A 22,602-nucleotide genomic window follows, 5' to 3' on the forward strand; every position below is an offset into this window, starting at 1 on the left:
CACAAATAGCAAGGTTTTATTAATGTTAGTTGAGGGATAAAAATTAGCCAGGACAAAGGGTAGAACTCTAAAATAAAAGCAAAATACTGCGGATGCTGGAAATCTGAAACAAAAACAAGAAATGCTGGATTCACTCAGCAGGTCTGGCAGCATCTGTGGAAAGAGAAGCAGAGTTAACGTTTCGGGTCAGTGACCCTTCTTCGGAACTGACAAATATTAGAAAAGTCACAGATTATAAACAAGTGAGGTGGGGGTTGGGCAAGAGATAACAAAGGAGAAGGTGCAGATTGGACCAGGCCGCATAGCTGACCAAAAGGTCACGGAGCAAAGGCAAACAATATGTTAATGGTGTGTTGAAAGACAAAGCATTAGTACAGATTAGATGTGAATATACTGAATATTGAACATCAGCAAGTGCAAACCTGAAGAAAAACAACCTGAAAAAAACAGTGGGTAAGCAAACTGAACAAACTAAGATGAAATGAAATAAATGCAAAAAAAGATTGTAAAAAATGTAAAAAGGAATGCAAAAAAAAAAAGGAAGAAAAAATAACTAAAAATGACTAAAAATGAAAGTAAAGTGGGGGGCTGTCATGCTCTGAAATTATTGAACTCAATGTTCAGTCCGGCAGGCTGTAGTGTGCCTAATCGGTAGATGAGATGCTGTTCCTCGAGCTTGCGTTGATGTTCACTGGAACACTGCAGCAATCCCAGGACAGAGATGTGAGCATGAGAGCAGGGGGGAGTGTTGAAATGGCAAGCAACCGGAAGCTCAGGGTCCTGCTTGCGGACTGAGCGGAGATGTTCCGCAAAGCGGTCACCCAGTCTGCGCTTGGTCTCCCCAATGTAGAGGAGACCACACTGTGAGCAGCGAATACAGTATACTACATTGAAAGAAGTACAAGTAAATCGCTGCTTCACCTGAAAGGAGTGTTTGGGGCCTGGGATAGTGAGGAGAGAGGAGGTAAATGGGCAGGTATTACACCTCCTGCGATTGCAAGGGAAGGTGCCCTGGGACGGGGACGAGGTGGTGGGGGTAATGGAGGAGTGGACCAGGGTGTCGCGGAGGGAACGATCCCTTCGGAATGCTGACAGGGGAAGGGAGGGGAAGATGCGACTGGTAGTGGCATCACGCTGGAGGTGGCGAAAATGGCGGAGGATGATCCTTTGGATATGGAGGCTGGTGGGATGAAAAGTGAGGACAAGGGGAACCCTGTCACGGTTCTGGGAGGGAGGGGAAGGGGTGAGGGTAGAGGTGCGGGGAATGGGTCGGACACGGTTGAGGGCCCTGTCAACCACAGTGGGGGGGAAATCCTCGGTTGAGGAAAAAGGAGGTCATATCAGAAGCACCGTCATGGAAGGTAGCATCATCAGAGCAGATGCGTCGGAGACGGAGAAACTGGGAGAATGGAATGGAGTTCTTACAGGAGGTAGGGTGTGAAGAAGTGTAGTCGAGGTAGCTGTGGGAGTCAGTGGGCTTATAATGGATATTGGTAGACAACCTATCCCCAGAGATGGAGACAGAGAAGTCGAGGAAGGGAAGGGAAGTGTCAGAGATGGACCATGTAAAGGTGAGAGAAGGGTGGAAATTGGAAGCAAAGTTGATAAAGTTTTCTAGTTCGGGGCGGGAGCAGGAAACGGCACCGATACAGTCATCAATGTACTGGAAAAAGAGTTGGGGGAGGGGGCCTGAGTAGGACTGGAACAAAGAATGCTCGACATATCCCACAAAAAGACAGGCATAACTAGGACCCATGCGGGTACCCATAGCGACACCTTTTACTTGAAGGAAATGCATGGAGTTGAAGGAGAAGTTGTTCAATGTGAGAACAAGTTCAGCCAGGCGGAGGAGGGTGTTGGTGGATGGGGACTGGTTGGACCTCTGTTCCAGGAAGAAGCGGAGAGCCCTCAAACCATCCTGGTGGGGGATGGAGGTGTAGAGCGATTGGACGTCCATAGTGAAGAGGAGGCGGTTGGGACCAGGAAACTGGAAATTGTCAAAATGACGTAGGGCGTCAGAAGAGTCACGGATGTAGGTGGGAAGAGACTGGACCAGCGGAGAAAAGATAGAGTCTAGATAGGAAGAAATAAGTTCAGTTGGGCAGGAGCAGGCTGATACAATGGGTCTGCCGGGACAGTCCCGTTTGTGGATTTTGGGAAGGAGGTAGAAGCGGGCTGTCCGGGGTTGCAGGACTATGAGGTTGGAAGCTGTAGAGGGAAGATCTCCAGAGGAGATGAGGTCAGTGACAGTCCTTTGGACGGTGGCTTGATGTTCGGTGGTGGGGTCATGGTCCAGAGGGAGGTAGGAAGAGGTGTCTGTGAGTTGGCGTTGAGCTTCTGCAAGGTAGAGGTCGGTACGCCATACAACAACAGCACCACCCTTGTCTGCAGGTTTGATGACCATGTCGGGGTTAGACCTGAGAGAACGGAGTGCCTCAAGTTCAGAGGGGGACAGGTTAGAGTGAGTGAGGGGGGCAGAGAAATTGAGACGACCAATGTCTCGCCGACAGTTTTCAATGAAGAGATCAAGAGCGGGTAAGAGGCCAGGGTGAGGGGTCCAGGTAGAGGGAGAATGCTGGAGGCGGGTGAATGGGTCTGCTGGTCGGGGGGAGGACTCCTGGTCGAAGAAGTGAGCCCGGAGGCGGAGGCGACGGAAGAAGAGCTCAACGTCATGCCGAGCGCGAAATTCATTGAGGTGGGGGCGTAAGGGGATAAAACTGAGACCTTTGCTGAGTACAGAACGCTCAGCATCAGAGAGGGGGAGGTCAGAGGGTATAGTGAATACACGGCAAGGGGTCAGATCAGAAGGGGTGGGGTCAGAGGGAAGTGAAGCGGAAGGAGGATCTGGAGGGGCATTAGTCCCCATCAGCTGCTGGAGCTTGCGTTCCTTAACACCTGAAAGGAAGAAAAAAAGTTTTTTGTTAATGCGTCGGATGAGACGTAAGATGAGATGAAACTGCGGAGTAGAACAGATTTGAGATAAGGTGAGACGGTGCTGCTGGAGAGAGAGGTCCAGTGTGTGCATACGGAGAAACTGGGAGAATGCTTTGTCTTTCAACACACCATTAACATATTGTTTGCCTTTGCTCCGTGACCTTTTGGTCAGCGATGCGGCCTGGTCCAATCTGCACCTTCTCCTTTGTTATCTCTTGCCCAACCCCCACCTCACTTGTTTATAATCTGTGACTTTTCTAATATTTGTCAGTTCCGAAGAAGGGTCACTGACCCGAAACGTTAACTCTGCTTCTCTTTCCACAGATGCTGCCAGACCTGCTGAGTGAATCCAGCATTTCTTGTTTTTGTTTCAAAGGGTAGAACTCTCTTGCCTTCTTCGAAATAGTGCCTTAGGATTTTGTAGGTCCATCCGAGAATGTCTCATCCGAAAGATGGCACTTCCAACAGTGTAGCTGTCAGCTGAGATTTTTGTGCTCAGGTCTCTGATGTGGGACTGGAACCCACAACCTTCTGACTCAGCTGCAGGAGTGCTATCAACTGAGCCACAGCTGACACTGCAAAACATACTACACATAGAATGAGAAGACTTTTACAGTGATTCCATTCTCACCGCTAACTGGATTTCTGCTTAAAATGAAAACAATTCACAGTACAGGCAGAGAGCTCTCCATCTGGCATAGAGCTGAAGTTCCTTTCACCATTCGGTGGGTAAAGAGATAACTTAGCAAATATCCAGCCACGCAGATTGGCAGCATTTCAGGTGCAATCATGGTTAGTACAGAGGCAGTTGATCTCAGTTGCACAGGTGATAAAGGAGCTTCAGGCTTTAGCAAATCGACTGCAATAGGACATAGATAGGTTAGCAGAATGGGCAGACAAGTGGCAACTGGAATTTCATAAAGAGAAATGTGAGGTGATGCATTTTGGCTGAAGGGATAGGCAGAGGCAATACAGACTTAATGGCACAAAGAGTTTTAAAGAGTGTGCAGGGACAGACGGATCTGGCGGTGCATGTGCATAGATCTTTGAAAGCGACAGGACATACTGACAGAGTGGTTAGTATCGCTGAACATTGATAAAGCTCTGGTTAGGCCACAACTAGATTACTCTGTCCAGTTCTGGTCACTACACTTTAGGAAGGATGTGAAGGTCCTTGAGAGGATGTAGAGGAGATTTACCAGAATGGTTCCAGGGATGAGGGATTTTAGCGACAAGGTTAGGTTGGAGCAAAGGAGATTGAGGGGAATTTCATAGAGGTGGACAAGATTATGAAAGGTGGACAAAGAAAAGCTGTTCCCATTAGCTGATGGTATAAGGACTAGGGAACACAGATTGAAGTTTTGGGTAGGAGATGCAGGGGAGATGTGAGGAAGAACTTGTTTTATGCAGCGGGTGATAATGACCTGGAACTCACTGCCCAAGAGGATGGTGGAAGCGGAGACAATCAATGATTTCAAAAGGAAATTGGATGGGCACTTGAGGGAAATAAACTTGCAGGGCTACAGGGATAGAGCGGGGGATATGGGACTGACCGGATTTCTCTATGGTGAGCCAGCATAGAGTCGATGGGCCACAAATGACTATGACATGTTTGGGCTGGGGGTAGACACTGACCCAGAAGGATTGTGCTCTTGATCTCTATCAGAAGATCATGCTGGGATTGACACAGAAAAGTGACAAAAGTTGCAAATTGGAAAAAGGAAGAAAAAATTGTTGGAAATACACAGCCTTTGAAAAAAGGCAGGTTGACACTTCAGCCAGAGTCCCTTGATCAGAATTCCTGCTGGAAGAAGTGTGTACGTGTAGGCGGTGGCGTAGTGGTATTATCATTGGACTAGTAACCCGGAGACCCAGGGTATTTATCTGGGGACATGGGGTCGAATCCCACCACAGCAGAAGGTGGAATTTGAATTTAATTAATAAATCTGGAATTAAAAGCTAGTCTAATGATGGCCATGAAACCATTGTCGATTGTTCTAAAAACCCATCTGGTTCACTAATGTCCTTTAGGGAAGGAAATCTGCTGTCCTTACCTGGTCTGGCCTACATGTGACTCCAGACCCACAGCAATGTGGTTAACTCTTACATGCCCTCTGAAATGGCCTAGCAAGCCACTCAGTTGTACCTAACCGCTACGAAGTCAATAAAAAGAAATGAAACCAAACGGACCACCCGGCATTGACTAAGGCAACGGAAACGACAACGGCAAACCCAGCCCTGTCGACCCTGCAAAGTCCTCCTCACTAACATCTGGGGGCTTGTGCCAAAATTGGGAGAGCTGTCCCACAGACTAGTCAAGCAACAGCCTGACATAGTCATACTCACGGAATCATTCCTTACAGACAATGTCCCAGACACTGCCATCACCATCCCCGGGTATGTCCTGTCCCATCGGCAGGACAGACTCAGCAGAGGTGGTGGCACAGTGGTATACTGTAGGGAGGGAGTTGCTCTGGGAGTCCTCAACATCGACTCCGGACCACATGAAGTCTCATGGCATCAAGTCAAACATGGGCACGGTAACCTCCTACTGATTACCACCTACTGCCCTCCCTCAGCTGATGAGTCAGTACTCCTCCATGTTGAACACCAATTGGAGGAAGCACTGAGGGTAGCAAGGGCACAAATGTACTCTGGGTGGGGGACTTCAATGTCCATCAGCAGCAGCAGAATTGTACTCAACCACAATCTGTAACCTCATGGCCCGGCATATACCCCACTCTATCATTACCATCAAGCCAGGAGACCAACCCTGGTTCAATGAAGAGTGCAGGAGAGCATGCCAGGAGCAGCACCAGGCATACCTCAAAATGAAGTGCCAACCTGGTGAAGCTACAACCCAAGACTACTTGCATGCCAAACTGCGTAAGCGGCATGCGACAGAGCTAATCGATCCCATAACCAACGGATCAGATCTAAGCTCTGCAGTCCTGCCACATCCAGCCGTGAATGGTGGTGGACAATTAAACAACTAACTGAAGGAGGTGGCTCCACAAATATCCCCATCCTCAATGATGGGGGAGCCCAGCACATCAGTGCGAAAGATAAGGCTGAAGCATTTGCAACAATCTTCAGCCAGAAGTGCCGAGTTGACGATCCATCTCGGCCTCCTCCTGAAGTCCCCAACATCACAGATGCCAGACTTCAGCCAATTCGACTCACTCCGCATGATATCAAGAAACGACTGAAGGCACTGAATATTGCAAAAGCCATGGGCCGACAATATTCCGGCAATAGTACTGAAGACCTGTGCTCCAGAACTTGCCATGCCCCTAGCCAAGCTCCAACACTGGCATCTACCCTGCAATGTGGAAAATTGCCCAGGTATGTCCTGTACACAAAAAGCAGGACAAGTCCAACCTGGCCAATTACCGCCCCATCAGCCTACTCTCAATCATCAGAAAAGTGATGGAAGGTGTCATCAAGCAGCACTTGCTTAGCAATAACCTGCTCAGTGACACTCAGTTTGGGTTCGGCCAGGGCCACTCAGCTCCTGACCTCATTACAGCCTTGGTTCAAACATGGACAAAAGAGCAGAACTCAAGAGGTGAGGTGAGACTGACTACCCTTGACATCAAGGTAGCATTTGACCGAGTATGGAATCAAGGAGCCCTAGCAAAACTGAAGTCAATGGGAATCAGGGGGAAAACCCTCCGCTGGCTGGAATCATACATAGCGCAAAGGAAGATGGTTGTGGTTGTTGGAGGTCAATCATCTGAGCTCCAAGACATCACTGCAGTAGTTCCTCAGGGTAGTGTCCTAGGCCCAACCATCTTCAGCTGCTTCATCAATGACCTTCCTTCAATCATAAGGTCAGAAGTAGGGATGTTCGCTGATGATTGCACAATGTTCAGCACCATTCGTGACTCCTCAGATGCTGAAGCAGTCAGTGTAGAAATGCAGCAAGACCTGGACAATATCCAGGCTTGGGCTGAGAAGTGGCAAGTAACATTCGCACCACACAAGTGCCAGGCAATGACCATCTCCAACAAGAGAGAATCTAACCATCTCCCATTGACATTCAACAGCATTACCATTGCTGAATCCCCCACTATCAGCATCCTAGGGGCTACCATTGACTAGAAACTGAACTGGAGTAGCCATATAAATCCCGTGGCTACAAGAGCAGGTCAGAGGCTTGGAATCCTGAGGTGAGTAACTCACCTCCTGACTCCCCAAAGCCTGTCCACCATCTACAAGGCACAAGTCAGGAGTGTGATGGAATACTCTCCACTTGCCTGGATGGGTGCAGCTTTAACAACACTCAAGAAGCTCGACACCATCCAGGACAAAGCAGCCCGCTTGATTGGCACCCTATCTACAAACATTCACTCCCTCCACCACCACACAGTGGCAGCAGTGTGTACCATCGACAAGATGCACTGCAGCAATGCTCCAAGGCTCCTTAGACAGCACCTTCCAAACCCGCGACCTCTACCAACTAGAAGGACAAGGGCAGCAAATACATGTCAACACCACCACCTGCAAGTTCCCCTCCAAGTCACACACCATCCTGACTTGGAACTACATCGCCGTTCCTTCACTGTCGCTGGGTCAAAATCCTGAAGTCCCTTCCTAACAGCACTGTGGATATACCTACCCCAAATGGATTGCAGCGGTTCAAGAAGGCAGCTCACCACCACCTTCTCAAGGGCAATTAGGGATGGGCAATAAATGCTGGCCTGGCCAGTGACGCCCACATCTCATGAATGAATTAAAAAAAAATACGCGTGGAGGTCGGATAAAGGGTTGAGCCGTGATGCCCCCTCAATGTTCAAATAAACGGCTAGTAGCTCAGTGTCAAAACTCTCAGATAGAGAATGGTTACTGGGGTGAGGTAGTGAAGAGCTGCTGGCTGCCATGATACCATGGTCTAGTATCAGTCAGCAGGGAGAAAAGAAAACAATAGTACACTTAATTTTATAGTCTTGCCCCACACAAAGCATCTCTAAAGACAAGCAATAGTTTATAACAAATAGGAGCTGGAGTGTGACATACAGCACCTCGTGCGCTGCCATTCAATAAGATCATAGCTGATCTTCTACCACAACTCCATTTCCCACCCTGTCCCCGTAATCACTGATTCCCTCATTGTCCAAAACTCTCAATGGTGAACACACTCAATGACTGAGTATCCACAGCCCTCTGGGGTAGAGAATTCCAAAGATTCACAAACCTCTGACTGAAGAAATTTCTCATCTCAGTCCTAAATGGCCAACCCTTTATCCTGAGACAAGTTCCTGACTCTCCAACCGGGAGAAACAGCCTCTGTCAAGCCCTCTAAGAATTTTATGCAGGAATGAGTTTGTTTAACAACAAACCAATTCGTGCAACCCATTTTTAGCAAGATTCCAATTAAAGCAATGGAAATAGATTTTCGTGGGATCAGCTGTTTTGTAATTTGTAATTTCATAGCTAGTTTACAACAGAGAGGCAAGCACATACAAAGAGCTGGGAACATGAACATTCAGGACAATCACAGGATTTGCTATGGAGGATATAACTCATGCCTTTAAAGAAATTGAGGGAGCACATCCACCTCACCACCACAGCCCCTCTCCCACAACATCTTGGATCTACGGTCTACAAATAATCTGTATATAATGTTGCGATGCTTAACCTCCATTTTAAAAACACAAAAATGTTAACTACGGTCAGGTTTTCATTCTAATCAATCCCACCAAAAACTCATGAGCTAATCACAAGCAGTGCTCGGTGTTAAAAAAAAATACAGAACTGAGGGAATGTGGGGGATCGGGTAAAGGAATAGCCTAATGTTTATTCATAACTCTGAAGTTTCATTCTCTCTTCAATTTAATTATGAGAGACTTTCACATTACATCATTAATTAAGTTTTGCAGCACTGTTGACCCTCAGGCATTTATTGAAATTTAATTCAGTTTCCTGTAACCCTCTAATATTTCTGCCTAATTTTCACTTTTCTGTGAATTCAAATATAGCTTTGCAATTTGGGCTCTCCCAAGACTTCGCACTTGTACCCAAAGCAAAAAAGTCAGCTCCTGTTGGCAAGGACACATTTCCTATGAAACATTAGCCTTTGACACAAAGCATCCAGGATGCAGAATTACCAGAGGCACGGACACTGGAAAATGGTATAATTTACCCTAGTAATTCCTGATCTCTCTGGAATCAGCAGAAAATAACAAGCTAACAGACCATATCATTCAGATTGAAAACCACTAATTGACAATTATTAAGAAACTGCAAGTACAGAGAAGCAAAATGGATCAATCGGCTGAGTGGGTACAGTGGTAAAAATTTGATTCTTCACTACTTTAAAACCATTCCAAAACAGGAATCGTCCCATGTTCTTGAAATAACTTTTGTAGTTTGGATTATACATCCCTGATCAAAGCTTCTACATGAGTAACACACTTCGTGGAGTCTTGATAGCCTCCAACCAGTATAGTGGCACAGCAACACAAAGTTCATGTGCTGACAGTCCAAGTTATATATGCTCTCTTCCCTTTGATCTAGGCTAGTACTAAGGAAGACTGATATATATTATATAGCCAATCAAACCAGATTTCAATGTTACCAGGAATAAACTGAAGAAATAGTCAATCAAGAACCTTATGCCAATGTCGAATAGCTCCATCACCTGGGTACACTTTAAATCTTTTAACACTTGCTGAGCAATTCAAGGCTGCATGTAGCCACACTACTAATCCCGACCAGAATGTAGACAATTGGTTAATTCCCCCTTCAATCAAGCCTGGAGACTGCACTGCTGTAAGTGGCTGGAATTGATACCACACACATAATTTGTATTGTTTAACTATCCTTCACTTGCTGCACGTTACAGGAGAAATCACCCTGCTTTTATCGGGTGAAGTTGCTTCGTTTCAGTCATGAGTTCTGTTTGCTGCAGCTTGGATGGGCTCTTTTTAAGCAGACTCTATAAATAGAAAAGCAAGATACTGTGGATGCTGGAAATCTGAAATAAAATAAACAGAAAATGCTGGAAATAATTAGCAGGTCTGGCAGCATCTGTGGAGAGAGGAAGAGTTAACGTTTCAGGTCTGTGACCTTTCATCAGAACTGAGAAAAGTTAGAAATCGAATAGGTTTTGAGAAAATGATGGAGGGAGGGGGAAGAACAACAAACGGGAAGGTCTGTGATAGGGTGGAGGGCAGGAGAGATTAAATGACAAAAGGGTTCATGGTGTAAGGCCAAAGGGAGTGGTAATGGGACACGTAAAGAAACAAAACCTGTGCCTAGAGGAAGTGTGAACGACAGGATCCTGAATAGTTGCTGTATGAATACAAAGCACATGAAATAAGACAGAAACAAGAGAAGAAAAAAATCAGTAAAGAAACACCAAACAAAATGGGGGCACAGGTAATGTTTTAAAATGGTTGAACTCAGTGTTGAGCCTGGAAGGCTGTAAAGTGTCCAGTCGAAAGATGAGGAGGTATTCATTGAGCTTGCGTTGAGATTCACTGGAACACTGCGGCAGGCCAAGAACAGAAAGGTCAGAGTGGGAGCAAGGTGGAGAATTAAAATTAATATAAATAGACTATTTGGTGGGAGTCAGTCCCACCTCCAATTTACTAGCTGACATGATACTGTCAATAAAGACTCTGGCATTCAAACAGCTAAATCCCAAATAACTATATGCGGCTACTATAATCAGGAGACATCCAGAAACAATGTGACTGGCTTTTGAAAATAAAACACAAAGTTCATTTTGATCTCAACGCTGAGGGTTAATGATAGCAGCTCCCATCACAGCTGCTATCTTACATACATTAACAGATCACAAGCCTGGGCTATTTGGTCAAACCATCTAGATTTGATGAAGGATTAAGATGTAAACAAAGGGCAGACTGACCCTGCCTGCCTGCCCTTCCCGCCCCCATTCAATGTCACCCATGCAGATTGTAGTCTCTCCCAGAAAGCAGTCTCCAAAGACACTTTTACAGCTGATGTTGTCACAGCTGTGCTGTCCTGTAAGTATATATATATATATATATATATATATATATATATATATATATATATATATATATAATCTTGATATTGTGTATACATTAGAAAAAGGTTTGTATGACCTGAAACAGGACAGTTATGTATACGAAGACATGAAACTATCAGGCAATGACATCCCCCCATGCACCAATTTAAGAAATGCTCCACATTTTGTTTCATTTTCCCCGAGATGTTACTATCCCACCCCCTCCTGTTCTTGGCCAGCCAGGCAAACATGATTAAATTTCAATTTGAGGAAGAATGTGATTGTTCATTAAAGCAAGAGTCGGGAGAGTCACTAAACCAACCGCATGTTGGCTAGTTCAACTCGCAAATAATTTAGTTTTTATTCTTTAAAACAGTAAAGAGCTATCCTTCTTCAGACCAAACTTGCACTGAATGCACAAGAAAACTGTGGTCCCTTCTAAAGAAAATGAGTGTTACTTTTGAGAAGGGGGCCATTGTATACTATGCAAGTACGTGCAAAACAATTTGATCACTGAATTTAATTAGAGAATAACTATGGTGGTGGGGGAGGGCGGGAGGACGTTCTAGGATAATTAGTTGATGAGCGTGGACCATCACATCCTACACTGAAGCAAGCAGAAGGCTACATATCAGCATGGAAAATAAAGCTCAATCATTCACCACCACGGATGTTTTGCTAGACTCTGGGTTACTGGATTGTAATATAATAAACAATAGTAAACCCCAGTGAAGGGAAAGTAAATTGCACTTTATTTTCAATAAAGAATGGTTAGAACCTTTGTCCTCATCTGTAAATCCCTGTATGATTTCACTCTACCCAGTCTCTCAAATCTACTCCAGCCCTAAATCCCCTTCCAAATGTTCCATTTCTCTGATTCCAGCCCTCTGTGTATTCCTCTGTCCACTGCACCAGCAGTAACCCCCCCCCACCATCCACTTTCACCCTACCCAATCCGGCCTCACTCCACTGACGGCACGTTGTGCAGCTGCTTGTGTTCTACATTTTGGAGATTCCGCCTTAAACTTGCGTCTCTCCCTCCACCTCAAAAACTGAGGGAATGGCACACTGTTGGAAAAGGTGAGCATAAAAGGTCCCATGGCATTATTTTGAAGAGGAGACGGGAAATTCTCCCTAGTGCCCTGGCCAGTCCTTCAACCAACATCACTTAACAAAAATAGATTATCTGATCACTATCACATTGCTGTTTGTGGGATCTTGCTGTGTGCAAATTGGCTGCAGCCTTTCCTTACAACAGTGACTGCATTTCTGGCTATAGAACACGTCTGGGCACTCTGAGGTCTGAAAGGCATTAAATAAATGCAAGTCTTTCTTCCTTCATTTACAATAGGAACTGTTGATGTAAACTGCTAACATTAACTACATACTCCCTCTGGTAGACACGTTGTAGCATCACCACTGGCAAGATGATGAAATTACAGCACAAGATGTTTACATTGCGTCACAAAAGGTTCTATTTTTACACTAGACTCTTGGACTTCTATGTGTTTAAAAAAAAAACTGAAAAAAGGATTTTGCTCAGTGAAAGACACCTGCAAAAATAAATGGAATTCCTGTACTGTTTTGAAAGGAAGTTAAACTTGGAAAAAGACAGGAAGGCCAGCAGTTTCAAGGAAACCCGAGGGGTTTGACCTTTCCTCAGAGCTGTTTTTGAACCGGGGGAGACAGTGTGTTTGGACGTGTGATCATATTCAGGAAGGTTCTTTTTTTAAACTTTGGACCCTTGTTACGACCAGGTGAGAAAGGTGTTTAGGGGTCCCTTTCAGCCTTCACCTGGCCTTACTGTAACAGGATTTAATTTTAAACACACCGTATTTTGAGCTTCCCCTTGGTGAATTCTTGTTCACTGCTTTCCAATTATAAGGCAAAGAAATGAGCACAAACAGGCTTTCTTAGGTTTAAAGAAGAAAACTGAAATTTATTAAAACTTAAATTCTAATTCGGTCTTCAATGGGTCTTGGAGTACCGTGAGAAAGAGATGGGAGCAGACAGGAGAGGCAGCGGCGAGCCAGCCATGAGAGGTTTGCTCCTGGACTGAAAAAATAGCTTTCTGCCAGATCAAAACTCTATGGCAAGTTCAAATTCAAAAAACTCAGGTTGTCCAGCAGTTTAATCATGTGACTAGTGGATGTGACCATGTCCATTTGTGTATTCGGCTATATTAGCAGTCAACCTGGAATGCGAGCTCCTCCACCTTCAAGGTCTGGTAATCAAAAGTCCACTGTGGATTAAATTGGAGCAAGGGGTAGCCCCTTTGTCCTTTCCAAGTACTGTCTGATAATATGCAAAAATGTCTCTCAGCAAAGGATCCATTGTGGGGTTTTTTTTTTTTTTTTTAAAAGCAGTTTTCTTCACTCCAGTAACACTTTAAAATTATTGTTCATGTGGGGGCCTGCATGACACCCTTTAAAAGCCTGTGAATTGGACAAAGGGCAGGTATTTGAAATCTTTGTTTGACCAGCCCGGAGCAACAGAGAAAAGACCCAGAAAAGTGCTACCTCTCTCTGTAAAGGAGACTTGCATCTCTTGAAAAGAAATCCTGCATTTGAAAAGTGGCTGATTCTTGTTGTCTCCCGTTCTGAAGAATTTCTGCATCCAGTGAGATTCCTGCTGCCTCCTGTGTTCTAAGAAATACTGAAATCTGAAGAATTCTTCTACTGTTAGACTGCTGCTTCAAAAACCCCAAGCAAATCTGTTGCTACACCCCTGACGGAAGACCTAAGTGACACCTGCTGCAGTTAAATCTCCGTGAAAGCCTACCAATCACAGATTGTTCATCAACCTCACCTGGAGAGACTTCGAGTGGCATCCGATTATTCGATTCTGGGACACCTCACCGTACTGAAAACTTCCTACCAGAACATGAACCTCAAATTTTTTTTTAAAAATTATTCCTTCTATTCCTAAGAAACAGTTATAATCCAAACCACCCTTTCAAAACCGGTTAACCGTTTCTGTTTCAATGTATATGTTTGTGCATGAGGGTTAAGGGTTTAAGGAGTTTTTTCATGCATAGATTTATCTCGTTAGTAGTTAAGATTGATTAACTATTTTTTGGAAAAAAAATAATGTTGTTGTTGTTTAAAGAAACCTGTTTTGGTGTGCTTTATTCAGGGGGGAAAATAGAGTGTTTAATTTGGCTAGTCTTCAGTAGGTGGGAAACTTTATTTTATATGCTATGACCTGCGGAGTAGTGGGACTGAGTTAACAGTGCATTACTCCCGCGTTGGTCATAATAATTGACTGTTCCCAATATAAATGTAAAATTAAGAATTTATATTGGTAGTGTAGAAAGAAGGACAGAATGGATGAATTCAAAATAGGGACTGTTAAATCTGCATGCTCTGATCCAATATCGCTGCCTTCTAATCCTGCTCCACCTGAAAACTTCTCGATCTCCACTCTTTGTGTGCTACAGCAGGGAAATCAACTTATAAAATACACAGGCGATCGTACTTTCTTGAGAATCCAATTTATATATTTTTTTTAAATCAAAAAAGAAAAAGAAAAACGTCATCAGAAGATAAAGCAGCCTATGTGCACTTAAAACCATTACAGTGACACACAGCCATGGCTTAATGCATTTTGTCAGGCAGGTTTGGCACAGTTTGAAGTAAACTGCCTGACCCCATAATTTTCCAGGAGTAATACTGTGAACTTCTGACCTGCCAAAAATAAAACCACATTGGTTCCTTTTGAAAGCTATGAGTTCAGAAGAGGAAAAACAAAAAAACATTTTATTTATGGCCGAATTATGTGCATTCATCCTCAAGGGAAGAGAGAAACCTCCTCTTTACACACTGGCCCAAGAAATTACATTCATATATATATTTTGAGTTGATCTTCCATACCAGGCCAAGTGTAATTTTCAGCTGAAGCGAGGTTAAAAGGTGGGGATAATTGGGTCAGAGCACACAGGTGTAAACAGTCCCTATTTTCAAGTTGTACATTCTGTCCTCATTGTTCTATTCCAGAAAGCCAGCTGAAGGATAGAAATGAAGCCAATTTTTACACACATTTATATTTATTTACAGAATTACACACTACAAGCATATACCTCCTAATCCAACAACCACAGCTTTAGAGCAGAATTTAATTTAATTCCGCCCTCAGGAGCGGGCTGGGAGGCGGTGGGGAACTGTAGAATCAAGGAGGGAGTCGAGTGCCTGTCACCTTCCCAACCTCCGATGAAGTCAGGGGTGAGAAAGTCGAGCGAAGCCTTCCCACCAAGAGGCCATTTAAGGGCCTCATCCCACCACGGCTAGTATCCAGCAGGTGGGGGAGACCACACAGTTAAAGCTGGTGGCCTCAAGTGGGCCCTCACGATCGGGCACCCGTGACCAACGGAGGGCACTCCCCGATAGCAAGAACCTCTTCCTCGTACAGCAACCCACCCCCTAGACCCCTCCCCACAAAAGACACCCCAACTTGGGTCTGCCAACTGGCCCTGGCTAGTCCTACAAACTTATCTTCATTCTGGGGCCTCCTCCATGTGGCTAGCCCTGGCCAGCTGCAGTCCCAGCAGTGGCCACCAATCCTGGTGGCGCTGCTGGGATTGAACAGCTACCAGCTATCCAACTGGCCATCAGCTCTTGGAGGTAGGATTTCCCCCTTAAAGGGATGGAAGCCTTGATGGCAGGCAGTTAATTTCCCAATGGCCATGTAATTGCACAGGACTTAAAAGAATGGCCGCAGCAGGGTTGCCCCCAGCTTTCCGGCCGGTGGACAGGGCCAGCACCGCGGCCATTAAATTCAGCCCTTAGTCTCTATTTATAGGGCTCAAGTGAATCCCTGGTTAATGCCCACCACCTGCATACAATTAAACACAGTTAATTTACAATCAACAGATTCCTTTCTCTCTCTTCGAATAAAGTTGGAGTTAATATGCACAAATAAAATTTCAAAACAAATTAAATCAAAAACCTCCATGTTGTGTACAAAGCATTGCATTGCAAGACACCCCTCCTTTAGGATCCTTAACAATTTCTTTGTACATGCAATTTTATTTGTAAAACAATTAGACAGTTGGACGATCGATTAAGAGATTTCCTTTCTCTCCAGCATTTGTTTCAAGCCAGCAAGGTCAATCTGTAACCTTTTCTCACTCACTTTTTGTAGAGTGTACATTATCCACATAACATTCAATGGGTATACGATCTTCAGTACGTCCCTTGCACAGAATTTCACTTAAAAGTTTTGATAAATCCCATATCCATTACCTGCACAAGAGCCAGTGTTTCAGCAGCTACAGTACTTTTAACACTGGTTTGTATTTTCTTAGCTTCCCAAGCTAAAGGACAACATTTCACATTTTCACCCATGAGATATTAAGAAGCCAGCTGCATTAGAATACCATCAGGAAGATTAGTATGTGAAGCATCATCAAAAATGACTAGCTTCATGTTCTTTGGGACACCTAAGGATGGGAACTTAAGTACATATTTCTACAGATCTAATTTTTTTAAAATGTTTTATTTGCCCTTTAACATTCTCAACTTCAAGGTGTTTCATCGTAGTACTTAATTCCAACACATTGAAACTAATATCTGGTCTATTCTGAGCGCCCAATCAGTTCAACTGACCAATCAAACTTTGCAATTGTTCCATCTCTTTCGATATAACCACATCTTTCTAATGATGACCTGGCATGATTAACCGGGATGGGACTAACATGCTATAGATAGGATCATTGATTTAAAATGTTATTCTAGACTTATTCTGCTTAATATCTAAACCAATATATTGAAATGCCACACAAGCCTGTCTCCCAGGCCGGAATGTAACAGTGAGGTGGTGGTCCCACCCACTGGCCGGAAAGTCAGGGTGAGCCCGCCTCCACCAGGCCTGGAAGCCAGGCTGCTAAAATTGCAGCAGGGGTCCGTAGGTGACGGACACGAAACCCCCCCTGCCTCCCACACAATTTTACATTCCTCCTCACCTCCTAGCCCACTCTGGGGGGGGGGGGGGGGCATTAAATTCAGTCCCAATTACCCTAATCTTAACATGCTTCTCAAATTCCACAGTACCACCCTATAAGAAATCATCGGCATGCATCATGAAGATGCCTGAAAGTTTTCCTTTATGATACCAATAAAACATTGCTTTTGGTTGAATACAATCTATATTCAGGAAAACAGATTTCACTGAAAAATACCACATGCTGGAAGCATCATTCAGACCATAGACACATTTGTTTAGTTTCCTTAGTTTTTCTTCTGCATCTGCTGCCTCTTTGGGCAGTTTCAGAACCACCTCTCTCTGAAATGTATCGTACTGTAGAGAAGGATTTTATGTCGATTGATCTACACTTCCATGAATATGTAGCAAAAAGAGCTAAAAGGACTTTCAAGAACACTTTTCCAGCTGTGGGAGAGACCACTCTAACAAGCAGCCACTCTTCAAAATCCCCTGCAACTAGCCTTGCTTTAGCCTTAAAGTCCCATCTGCAAGGATATTTTCAGTGCAGATCTATGTGACAAAACTGGTTTCCCTCAGAATAAATTCCAAACTCTCCAACTATCTAATTCCTTTGGGCGGCGCAGTGGTTAGCACCGCAGCCTCACAGCTCCAGGGACCCGGGTTCAATTCTGGGTACTGCCTGTGTGGAGTTTGCAAGTTCTCCCTGTGTCTGCGTGGGTTTTCTCCGGGTGCTCCGGTTTCCTCCCACAAGCCAAAAGACTTGCAGGTTGATAGGTAAATTGGCCATTATAAATTGTCACTAGTATAGGTAGGTGGTAGGGAAATATAGGGACAGGTGGGGATGTTTGGTAGGAATATGGGATTAGTGTAGGATTAGTATAAATGGGTGGTTGATGTTCGGCACAGACTTGGTGGGCTGAAGGGTCTGTTTCAGTGCTGTATCTCTAATCTAATCTAATCTAATCCTTTTGCTTTGCTTCTCTTATTAGTATACCAATTTTAATGACAGCCACCAAAAACTTCACAATCATGGAGGACTTCTGCTTCTAGTTCTGTGGTCTTCACTTCATTGTGTAATTTATTCAAGCTGGAGTCTCTATTTGCACTTTTTATGTCTGTCAGAACTACGACTGCAAGAAAGTCCTCTTTCACTAACGGCGGGTCTTCCTCCGTATTGTGATTGTTTTCCGACGCAAGAGTCAGTTCCAGACCCACTTTTAGAACTTGCACTGCGCTTCCTTATTCTACACTCTTTCACCCCATTTGCCAGTCCATGGACCTCACCTCTTGGCCATCCTCCTGAACATTCAACCAATATTTAAACTTGCCGGTAGCTTTCTCTGCACGTCCCACAATTGTCGCATCCCTCCATTCACTACACCTCTCTGGAATATGTCACCCAAGTACCCACTCTGGGCAATTGGCCTGCGGATGTGATATATTTGTCCTGCGGATGTGATATATTTGTCCTGTGTGACATGATCACTCACGTTATTACCATCCAGCCCTTGATCTACTGTATTCTGTTGCTCAGGACCTTCATGACAAAACACGGAGCACTTGAGGTATAAGGTGCCTTGTTTACTTCCATCAGCTGCTCAGAGTTCGAGATTTTATAATGAATTACGATTAATCGTGAGGATGAACCTTAACAGTTTGATCGCCATATTTGATAACTACTGTCTTATTATCATGACCTTTCCATTCTCTATGACCCATTTTCTTATAATACAGTAAATCTCCTGCATTAAATTCTGTCCTAGATAGTTTTAAACTATGCATCAGAGCTCTGAATTTTCTCAGACCTCAGCTTTGATGAGAGCCCATCTCCCTGCATGTAAAGCATTAAAATGTGCAGGAAAAAAATGGAACTATAGTGCCTTCTAGAGCAGGTACAGCCACAGAAGGCAATTTGGGATTTTGCCCATAGACCAATTGATAGGGACTACACCCTCCAACCATCTGAGTGAATTCTTTGCATGAACCACCTGTGCCAGTGGGGTTGTCAACATGCAGTCTGATTGAGCATGTAAAATTTTATGCGGCATTTCATCAACCACCACAAGATTCCTTTCACACAGCCCACTGCTGAAAGGACTTTCAGTTGCAGTACTCATGACCCTGATGTTCATGTTTTCACATATCTCTGAACTCATCATTAGCAAATTCCCCTCCATTGGGAATCAGAAACTTAGCTGGTGCCCCAAGTTTAGTCCCTATCCATTCCTCCATGATTTTTTTATAATCACGCTTACCAAGTATTATTACAAAAAGACTAAATCTGGTTGCCAAGTCTACAAAATGTACAAATGAAAATATCTGCCTTTATCCCATACCTTTAGAACCACGGCAACTACCTAGTTAAAGTCACATGCCAATGAAAGGCTTACAAGATGTGGCGACATCCTCTGATACCTTTTACAGATTTCACACTTCTCACTAATGTCGGTTAGCTTTGTATACTCTTCATCAACCACACCCGCATCGTTCAGCAAGATTTTAAAGCTCTGACAAGTAGGGTGAACAAATTGTATATGTAATTTTAAGACAATTTGGTTTTTTTTCTCTGACTCTTAGCACTGGATGCCATTAATACTTGTCTAACACTCTGATGAGAAACATCAGTTTTTGTTATGGGGATGCAATAATGTCCTGACTGGGTCAGATCCACTGACTTTCCAAAAATAATTGCATTATCATTCTCCATGTCAAGTTTCATTTGTGCCTTTATCAAAGAATATTTACTCAACAGCAAAGGTATTTCACTAGAGACTAGATCAGTACTGATAAAGTGGCTTACTCTAGCTATTTTACATGGAATTACAACTCCGTTTAGTGACCGCAGTGTGTTGTCATCACCAAACCTAAAGCAAGTAGTGCTTTTATTTTCTTTAACCTTGCAGCGATCCTCACTACTCAATGAATCAAAGTAACATTTTAACCAATCTGTCCCACATACTGTTGAAGTGCAAGCACCATCTAGCACTGTACAGTTAAATGAGTCCACAAACAACACATTCATAGAAAATGCTGGAAATGCTCAGGTCAGACAGCATCTGTGGGGAGTAAAACAGAGTTAACATTTCAGTTCTGCTGATCTTGAAAGGTCACAGGAACCAGAAACTGTTTCTCTCGCCACAGATGCTGTCTAACCTGGAGTATTTCCAGCATTTTCTGTGGTTTGTTTCAGATTTCCAGCATCCGCATAATTTTGCTTTTGTATTGAAGAACACATTCATCACAGGATTAAAACTCCTTGTGACCAGTATTATTTGTTCAAATTATCATCAACCTTCTCCTCAGAATTCTCTGTCATGTATCATTTTGAGGACCCTGCCTCTCCATTTTGGGCAGTTTATTGCACAATGATACTTTGAGTCACACCTGAAGTGCCTATGAGCTGTCCCTTGGGCATTCACCTATTATTGCTGTTCCAATTCTGTCTTCTGCTGTCATACCCAGATCTGCTAAAGGTGCTTTCATCCTCATTCTGCCTTTCTTTAATCCTTCCATTGTACTGATGCCTGCCTCAAGTATCTGGACCATTTTGAAATCTGGCAACCCTAGAGTCCTCTCTTCTTTGTGTCACTGTGGAATGTCCCATTTGTTCCACGAAGGCTGAAGAAAATGACTATTTCCCCAGTACTCTTTCCAAGGCAGCAGACATCTGATCCAACAGGGTCTCCCTCTCAGAGAACTGAACACCAGGTAGACCCAGAAACCTGTCCATATGCAACATCTTAACACAATCCACCAATTTAACCTGTTGTATAAAAGATTGATGAAATTCAATCTGTTAAAGTCCATGATATATTTCGCCATGGAATGACCAACTGTTTTCCGAAATCTGTCAAATTTTAACCATGCCTCATAGGCATTTAATAGATCTTCTTTCTTGTAAATTTCATCCAAGAGCTCTAACAGAAGATCCAAACTTTCACCAGTATCCAACTGACGGGCATCCAGCTCACTAAATACTTTACTGCCGATTTTACTTTTTGTAAGAAACGACAATGCCAAGATCATATCTTGTTTTCTCTTTGGTAGAGATGTAACCAGTGCCCACATATCCACTTAATTCTCCCACTGGTCATATGGTTCAGACTCCGAGAACATTGGATGGTAATCATATCCCGACAATTTATACTTGCTTTCCGCCATTTCTCACAATGGCGATTAGGATTGGAGTTTACTCTGATTTTTTTTTCTTAGCTTCCAGCCTTCACTTTTACACAACCATTCTCTGCTACCATGTTCTATTCCAGAAAACCAGTTGGTGAAGGATAGAGCTGGAGCCAATCTTTCCACGCTTTAATATTTATTTCAGAGTTACATATTGCAAGCATACAATTCCTAACCCAGCAACCGGTTTCAGATTGTATCTGTTTATAGGGCTCAAGTAAATCCCCACTTAATGGCCATCATCTGCATACAATTAAACACAATTAATATTCAAATAACACTCAGCTCCTGTCCTACAGTTGATGGGATAAAATAAAATGATTTTGGGCCAGGTTTCAGCTAGGTGTGCATGAATGAATTCATGGCTAAAAAGTGTGGTCAAAAAACACACACGGTCATATTTTTAATTCCACTTTCCCTAACTACATGCTTCACCTCAGCTATTCTGGCATTCCACCTTTGTAGCGATTCGGCACTAGAATGATCACATTGCCCTCGTCTAGTAGATATTTCCCCTACTGCTGCCCAAATTTGTAGAAGATATTTTATAGTCCAAAATGAAAACTAAACTGATGTCCAGACTCCTCTCCTTACATGGATATGGCTCTGGTTACGATTTGTTTTTTTTTGGAGATAAAGATTTTGATTATGACAGGTCTGACCGATATACCTCATTTCAGTTCAGGCTCTCTCCCAAAACTCTTCACTTGCGTACACAGAGCACAGACACAGTTTCCATAAATTGACCCTGGTCTCCTATGAAATGAAATTTGTTCCCTTATATACTGGTATGAATGGGGCAAAATGTTTAATATTTACCTTTCCTAAAGTATCTTTCACTAGATATGATGTGGTTTTCTCACTACATTCGTGAGCCCACACTGAAACACACTATTCTGGCAGCCCACCATGTACAGGCAAAACTCAATCAGTTAAATTTATTTGCAAAAAAATTATAGAGACAGATGAATATAGCAACCAACCTTCAGTGTGATTATTTGACTCATACAATGATTAAACTCTTCTCTAAAAGAAGTTAAAAATCTAAATTGAAACTGTATAGAAAGAACCAAGTCTCTGTCGGTACATATGGGCGGCACAGTGGCGCAGTGGTTAGCACCGCAGCCTCACAGCTCCAGCGACCCGGGTTCAATTCTGGGTACTGCCTGTGTGGAGTTTGCAAGTTCTCCCTGTGTCTGCGTGGGTTTCCTCCGGGTGCTCCGGTTTCCTCCCACACCCAAAAGACTTGCAGGTTGGTAGGTAAATTGGCCATTATAAATTGCCCCTAGTATAGGTAGGTGGTAGGGAAATATAGGGACAGGTGGGGATGTGGTAGGAATATGGGATTAGTGTAGCATTAGTATAAATGGGTGGTTGATGGTCGGCACAGACTCAGTGGGCCGAAGGGCCTGTTTCAGTGCTGTATCTCTAAATAACATAAATAAAAATATGTGGCAGACTTCGCACACAGCCTCTTCCTCAATCTTAACTTGGAAATTCCCAGTCAAACGGGAAAGTCAAGATGCAGGAAAATAGGAAGAGTAGAC

The 22,602-nt window shown here is 43.8% G+C and overlaps 1 protein-coding gene across 1 annotated transcript in view; it reads right to left on the reverse strand.

Annotated features, from left to right (window-relative positions):
• The window catches only part of alg14 (ALG14 UDP-N-acetylglucosaminyltransferase subunit), a 98,591-nt gene that overhangs the window by 61,479 nt on the left and 14,510 nt on the right, over positions 1–22,602 (reverse strand). The window lies entirely within an intron of this gene.

Source organism: Heterodontus francisci, chromosome 8 (assembly GCF_036365525.1).
Source record: "Heterodontus francisci isolate sHetFra1 chromosome 8, sHetFra1.hap1, whole genome shotgun sequence".
Taxonomy (NCBI): Eukaryota; Metazoa; Chordata; class Chondrichthyes; order Heterodontiformes; family Heterodontidae; genus Heterodontus; species Heterodontus francisci.